General features: G+C 39.5%; 1 long non-coding RNA gene across 1 annotated transcript; it reads left to right on the plus strand.

Annotated features, from left to right (window-relative positions):
- Positions 1 to 5576: 5576 nt before the first annotated feature.
- Positions 5577 to 6395, plus strand: LOC135414247 (uncharacterized). Its single transcript, XR_010430637.1, has 2 exons — positions 5577 to 5655; positions 6181 to 6395. It is a non-coding gene; the product is annotated as an uncharacterized LOC135414247 (long non-coding RNA).
- Positions 6396 to 8299: the final 1904 nt, after the last annotated feature.

Below are 8299 nucleotides of genomic sequence, written 5' to 3' on the forward strand. Positions count from 1 at the left end.
AATCCACCTTCCCTCTCCATTACACATTCTATTAGTCTGCCGTGCTTCCCCTTTAGCATACATCAGTGCAACTCTTCATTTTAGCATTATTAATTTTTGACATGAAGTCTCACTAAACATGGTAAATACAGAAAGTAATTGGTATGTTAAACAGGGGAAGCATAATGAGTCTCATGTACAAACGCGACTTGCTCCTGCTGCATAGTAGGACTGAAACAGAATACACAATCGTGCTGCCAATTTCAGCAGGAACTTCTTCACTAAGTCCCCGTGGTTCACAGGCAGTGCCTCGACCTCTCCTGTACTTATGATACATCCAGCCACAGTTTAATGGCTGAAATGACTTTGAAGCTTTCCCAGTGGAACCAATTTTCACCCTCTGTGAATATAAGCTCCAGCCTTTCAGCAAAGAGTTTAGTTTGGTGATAAGTTAACATGTGAGGCCAGCCAGAGAATAAATTTTGACTGTTACCCTGATGGTAAGGCTTTCACATTGCAACTTGTGGTGACGACATAGGGCTTTTTGGTAGTAACATGCTCTCCAGACTAATGCTGGCTGACGAGATATTTTGTCAGCAAGGAGAGATGTTCCTTGTAACCAGTGAGGTTGCTATATATTAAACTGTTGTATTAGAAAGGGTGAGAAAAAAAGAGTTAGAAAAAAATATGCCAACAACTTTCATATAAGCTTCAAAATATTACCAACCCCAGCTTGTTTCTTTCTCTTCATTTTATCCTTTATAAAGATTCTAGATTTCTAGTTTCACCTTGGAAATAATACACACTAAATACAGTTATTCCAGTTTCAAATCCAATCATGTTTTGTCCAGAATCAAGGCTGAAAGATCAGATCAAAATTATTGTATAAACCAGAAACAACAAAACACATATATGCTGCTTGAGAAGCCATTTTCCTGCCAGCTACATGCCTTTTCTTTTAGTGGAAATTCACAAATAAAAGACAGATACGCTCAGTAGCAGGATAGGGCCGTAATATTTGACCAAGAATGGAGATGACATACATCAGCAAAACATCCACAGACAACAGATCAGGAACCTGACCTGTGTGCTGCTTTACCCATGGTACTGCATAAATAATTAATCATACCTGCCAATGTAACATATAACACCAGATAGTTCTTTGCTTTTTGTTTTTTTACAACAATCTTTGATCTTTTTCTGTGTTAGCTGTCACAGAAGAAGAAACTGGAAAAGAGAGACCAGACCCTTGTTACTGGTGTAATAGCCTACCTGCTTTCTCAGGTTATTCTTGAAGAGGGGTTGTTGACAGGCTAAAAAATATCTCAGCAGTGCTTGGCAGAAGAGAATCAGAAGAAAAAAACAGAATCTACCTCAATCTGAGTTTGGTGCTTGCACCAAAGGAACACATACATACAATTTTTTGGGGGGACTTTTAAAATAGGGCACTATAATGTCCCATAGAATAGGTACTAGGGAACAAGCAGGAGCTCATAGCAGGATAGATTTAATGGCACAACAGTTTCTTTCAATTTGGTTTTATGTGCTGGGTTTCAGAAGAACTCTGAAAACAGTGTGGAGACAAAATTTTCCTTTTCTTTTTCTTTTTAACATCTTTGTGATTTAAGAATGACATTTCATTTTGGACAAGAGGCCCATGATATAAGTCTGACAGCTGAGACCTGAAACACACATTCTGCAATTCAGCAAGTGCATAAATAAAAAGGACAAGCTAGTGCTAGGATCTTCTCTGAGGGAAAATCAGAGGTAAGTTTCAAATGCTGAAATGAAATACTGAATTCAGTTGAGGTACCTATGCACATTTTCAGGCAAGCAGCCAGCAAATGTGTGTCCCTTTTTCTTTGTTTCTCCTTCTAGGGGTTATAGTATTATTACTATTTGATTTAACATATGTTTTCTGAAGGAGGATGGAAGCCTTGCCCCACGTAACTCGCACAGCTCTGTTGAAGAGACCATAAAACTCACTAAAAAAATGAGTTAGAAAACCCAGCACAGTGATTTCAAGACTAAGTCCCAGAACCTACATGAATAGCATTCCTTAATGATGCAGAAGCTGGACAATAGCATATGATCTCATAAGGATACGGTTTCAACCTGGGCCTGATAAACTCAAGTACATAAACTCGCACCTGCACTTTCCAAGTGCAAACACCTGGCTTTGCTTTATAGAAGGAGTCAAAAACCTGCATGCTCTCTTTCAACAGCCTTTTGTAAGCGCAAGGATTGTAATCTACACCTGCAAATCACATTCCTGGACTACTGCTATTGATACCCCAACAACCACAATCCTTCTGGCTCTGATGTATTCAGAACTTCACTAAATGTTAAATGCATTCACCTTAGGAAAATCAAAGAGAAGTCATCTTTGATCACAGACAAAAATTCCTGAGTCTGAAATCTTGAATCTGAAACTTTGCTCCTGAAAGATTTGTCACAACTTCATCTCCCAACAAATAAGGGCTGCCTTTACATACCAGATTATTGAGCGATAGTTAGATAATAATGCAGAAGAATTTTCCAGCTCTTGTTCTCAAGCAGAAACCTTCATCTATGACCTGATCTGGGCTCAGACATCACTGTAGCTTTTAGACCCTTTCCTAAGCTTGTCTGAATGTTGATACCAGCCCAAATGCCCGAAATCGAAGAAGACAGCTTGAACCATTTTTGAATTTTATATTCCAATCGAGAGTCTTCAAATTGGGCAGTTTGATTCATGGGCTTAGAAAGATAAAGAATCAAGACTTGAAGCTGAAGATTAGGGTTTGTGTTTAAACTCATCATGAATTTGCAATGTGTGACTAAGATGTTCAATGATACCAGCAATGGTGGCTCCTATTTGACATCCCCAACTTCTTCATCTGCGGGGCAACCAGCAAAAGTATCAGCAGAAAATACTCTCAACTTCTCTGAAGTGGCTTAGCTCTTTTTTAGATGCCATCAAAAGCAATAAAACAAAGCTTTCAGAGCTGGCTGTGCAGTACCCTCCACACACAGCTTGAATCACCCAGCTCTTGGTAATGGTCTGCCACAGAAGCTCTAATCAAGTGTGTGTGTGTGTTTTATTTTCACAAGATGACAGTTCCCAAGTGAAAAGACACTTCAGCTCTGATAAAACTTTCTTTCTATTGTCTGAGTTTTGTTTGTTTTCTGGCAAACCCCAGCACTGCCTCTGCTTTCTGTGCAGGCAAATATTTCCCAAGCTTGTGCAGGGAGGCTAACCAAAGTCTTTGGAGGCTTCTCAGTAGTATTGCCTGAAGCAAATACTACAGCTCAATAGCAATTTAATGTTGTAATCGGGGAGCAAATTGCGCAGTTTTGGCACATTGTGATAATTATTAACTACATGTATTAATGTTGCGATCCTTGTAACTAATATTTACAAAAGGTTCCCTGTGTGGGGAAGACCTTGACTAGACATAAGCAGCTGAGCTATTCCTGAGTGATTGTCAGTGGGCCTTTAAGACTCTGCTCATGTTCGCTGTTTAAAGATAAAACATCAATACTTAGAAATTGTACTTCAAAAGACCTATTTCATGAATAATAAATTCTCAGGGTGTAAAATCATACCAAGTGCCAGAACATTTTGTGAATTTATGGGGAAGTTTTCCTGTGGAAAAAAAAATTCTAGAAGATAAGATTAAAAAAGTACATCTCAAATTCCCTAACATAATATAAAGGAGATTGGATTTAAACATTAAATCATTCTTGCTCTTCAGACTTTTGTTTCATGCCATGATATGTCTCTTTCTCCTGCTTTCCCATTGCTATTAGAATTAATGACCTTATGAACCCCAGTTCAGAACTGACAGCAAGGGCAGAGATAAGCAACAACAAAATGTTCTCTAAACTCAAAATCTGTAATTGTCAAATTAAATTTCTGCATGCAATTATCATGCCTAGGCTGACTCAAGGTTAAAGAAAAATTGCATTTGGCTTTGTGTCTTATGCAGCTCTTGTTGGTCTAGCAGTTCTTCACCTGGCAGAGCGTGCTGGTAAGGAGTGAAGATGATTGTGTGAACACATTAGTATCAAACAAAGATGACTCATACAGTATTCTTTACTAACTTTGAACATTGTAGCATTCCTACTCAGAGTACATACTTATATTTCTTACAGTGATCAGTTGTGTGTTTTCCCAAATAGGTGGGGATAGAAGCGCACTTACATTTTTGTCATTGGGTCTCTTCTAGTCTGTGAGCTGTACCACATCACTGGTGACAATATATGCACAAGAAAAATAAAAGCCATTTATTTTCTATATAACATCATAGATGAGAGAAAGATTTTCTCATGCAACTTAATCTCTGTGTAGTTTCTTCCCTTCAAGCTCACCCATACTTCACACAATTTTTCTGGCAGTATTCAAAGTGCCCTTTAAATTATGTATGATTTTGGCTAGTATGCCAGACTTGTAGTCTAAGAGACTAGACTTCCCTACAAAGAAGTAATGATTTGACATTGTTTATTTTGCTGCATAATCACATTAGATAGGGCAATGTCATAAAGATGACATGAAACAACTGCATGTAAACAATATATTGCCATTCCTTTACCAATTGTTTAAACAAATCAGCAAGTAAAATATCCTCTTAGCTTCAGGTAGTTCCTATGTCACAGCATGCAGACATTAACATGTATTTCTTAGAATTCAGACCAGTACTGAGTGTTGTATTAATGTGGAAGACAAAGATGGTTCTTTCCATGTGTTTGCAATACACTTACCAGCCAGGAGATGACTGATGGACGCTGGCAGGGAGTAAAAGTAGTGTTGGATAACATGGTCAGTAGTGATTGCAAAGCACTAGGACATATCAAAAAAGAAATTACAGAGGCAGAAGGACAGGCAGAAAGAGACAAAGGAAAATAAGATTTCCAGAAAAAGTTAGGGGAATGGCGTCTGAAGTTGTTCACAGGTTAGGGAGGGCAGAGCTGGCTAGGAAGAAGTCAATGAAGACTTCACCTGACTGCAAGGCACCAGAGACAGATTGAAGGAAGTTTTCTGGGGAGCGGAGGAGGAAAAAAACTGGAGAATGACATGTCTGATATGTGTAGGGACAGGTAATAGCTGTAGTGGCAACAGGGGTCAGTTATACAAGTTTATGAAATACATAATATTAGTATTAGTGTATATATTGTGTTGAAGATCTTGGTAATGTTTGCCATGTAAATTTCGACCATATCAAAGGTCAATACAATTTAAAAAATTCTACTCAAGAAACAATAAAATTACATGCTTTACATTTATTTTTATATTTTACAGAATATAAACATCAGTAAAAATGTGTTTATAGATAATCAGCCTTTATATTTATAAACACATCTCATCAAAGTTTAAACTATAAAACACAATATTCATATATATTGCTTCCCAATTTACAATTTTATCTGTTTTATTCAGAGTAGATATTTTAAGATTAATAAATCAACCACTCTAATTTCCATTATTCTCACACGTTACTGCTTGGGCATGAAGGTGTAATATCAGTTTTTACAAACTCCTTTAATTAAAGCAATTATGTCAATGATAAGATATGGTAAGCATATTAATACTTTAAGTAAACATTTGTGCTTGTTTTCAGAATTAGTAGAAACAGGAATTTGTCTACAGTTGGGGTTCTTCACTTGTTCCGAGTGCTATAATAAAGAAGGGGAAAGGTAAGTGTATGCCTACCTTTAAGTACGTGCTTAGCCTTTCTAACCTGCTGTGAAAGCAGCAAGTTAAGGGGACTAAGTACATACCTAAAGGAAAGCACGTGCTTGACTACCTTGCTGATCTGAGCCCAGAGACAGAAGAATGATGAGGCTTCTGAAAAGGCTGTAGGCACACTCACCACATCAGCTCAGGGATAACGAATAATTTTTTCACAAGCAACTGAAGGGACCAAAGATTCAGTTATGCAACAAATTGGCTTTGGCAGAAAAATCAGTTCAAATTTTTTTTCTCTGAAGTGGAGACCTAATTTTAGCAAACCAGTTCAAAGTATGGCAGTGGTACCATCATGACCACAGAGATGATGAATTTTGGCCTAAGAACAAATGTTTTTCCACATGTAAGAAGTTATTAAGTCAGGGTTATGGTCAAAGCTGTGGAGTTGTATCCTGCATCCTTTTAAAATGTATTTTGGGGTTAGATGCAAAAAAAAGATCAGGTACCTAATACTGGCCTTACTCTACCTGCAGATACCCAAGTTCGGACTTTGTGATCCTAAAATTCCTGGATATGTCTGGAGGTACTGAAGATGTTGATAGCACTTTATAGTGGATTTCTGAAGTTCAAGTTCTCTCTGTGGCCAGAAACCCCTTTATCAACCTTGGCAGCGTTTTGCTTCTGTCTCAGTCAGTCTGGTCCTTTTTGAGATCCACAAATAAAGAGTTTTCTCAGTCTCCAGGTGGAATGCTGCTGTAGGTACCTGCAATGAAGATTAGAGGGAAGGGAAGGGAAGGGAAAGGAAGGGAAGGGAAGGGAAGGGAAGGGAAGGGAAGGGAAGGGAAGGGAAGGGAAGGGAAGGGAAGGGAAGGGAAGGGAAGGGAAGTGGGAATGATCTATACTGTCCTTTCATCTAATAGTTCAGTGACTAAAACCTCTTACAATACATGACAGAATTTGAGTAAAGTACTGAATAGTTAGCATAAGATGTTACCATTACCTCTTTTGTACATATTGTAGTTTGATATTCTATGATATAAAGCAATTGGTCCAAATTCCACATTATATCACATCAGGCTACATAATGAGGTAAAACCCAAATGAACAAACAAAACTCCACATTATAACATGGGAACTTTCAGGAGATCATTAGAGTATTGAAATGTTGTAAGGTTCTTGAAATCTTGAACATTTAGCACAGCAAGCCCCCAAATCTTCCCATGTCTCCATAAAAGTTGAGAAAGAAAGTCTGAATACTCTTGCCTCTCCTAAGAATTTACTCACCCCAGGCAAATAGATGACTAGGGCTTTGCAAACCTGGGATACACTCTGTTGTTATGAAACTGTGTGTATACAAAAGACAGCCTGCCTATTAATATTTATAGCTTAGAACAGTTAAAGGAAACACTAAAGCTCCATAACCTTTTACAATAAAATATCAAGCTTGCTAAATATGCATATACATTCATAAATAGATTGTATTTTTGGCTGGGGGAAGGGTCAGAGGTGATGTCTCTGAATAAACAGCCCTCAGACCAGCTCCCCCCTGTCTCTTCCACTGCTGCTGCCTCTGGCTCTGTTTTATTTCTTTTTTGCCTGCTAAGGCCAGCTGCTTCCTCGATGGTTGGATCCTCTGCCATGGTCTGGGCTGCCTCAGGGATGTTGAAGGACCACCTTCACTGGGGCCAGCCAGGCTCTCTTGGTTGCCTGCATGCGTGTCGTTTATCTGCCTGATGGGCCCAGGCAGCAAGGCAGAGCTGTTCTTCTCTTCTCACTTTCTTATCTTTCCCTCCCTATCCCAGCAACAGTGACCTGTATCACCTTGCCTGAATGCATCAGCTTTGCTACCACCGGGACCTGGAGCAGGCAGTTGTAATCAGGCATTCTTCCCAGTTCCTGATGCTTTTGAGTTTATCAGTGCTTACCCTCCCGGTCATTCCCATGACTGTCAATAGCACAACATCCAGAGGCGAGATGCTGTGCCTCCTCACATCTGGGCTTTCATGGGGTTATGCCTGAACAATGGCTACGTCCAGCTCTTCAAGTAGCGTGCAAGGTAAGGGGGCATATACAGCACACAGAAGCCTTGAAATCATAGGATCGTTTAGGCTGGAAAAGACCTCTAAGACTGAGTCCAACCATTAACCCAGCACTGCCAACTCCACCACTAAATCATATCCCTAAGTGCCACAGCTACACATCTTTCAAACACCTTTAGGGATGGTGACTCAATCACTTTGCTGGGCATGACTGTTCCAGCGCTTGACAACCCTTTTGAAGAAGAATTTTTTACAAATATCCAATCTAAACTTTCCCTGGCACAACTTGAGGCCATTTCCTCTTGTCCTATTGCTTATTTCTCCAGAGAAGAGACACCCACCTGGCTACAACCTCCTTTCAGGTAGTTGTAGAAAGTGATAAAGTCTCCCCTGAGCCTCTTTTTCTCCAGGCTAAACAATCCCAGTTCCCCCAGCCACTCCCCATATGACTTGTTCTCTTTACCCACTAATACTCCAAACTCGCTGGTCGAGGGAGCTGCTGGTCAAGGTCAGTGCCTTGTTGTGTTTTCGGTGGGGTTCCTACGAGGCTGCCCCCATCTAGTGCTCTGCAAAGAGTCCCTTTGCTACTTCTTCCTGAGCTCACCTATCCCAA

The sequence above is a fragment of the Pseudopipra pipra genome, chromosome 1 (assembly GCF_036250125.1).
Source record: "Pseudopipra pipra isolate bDixPip1 chromosome 1, bDixPip1.hap1, whole genome shotgun sequence".
Classification (NCBI taxonomy): Eukaryota; Metazoa; Chordata; class Aves; order Passeriformes; family Pipridae; genus Pseudopipra; species Pseudopipra pipra.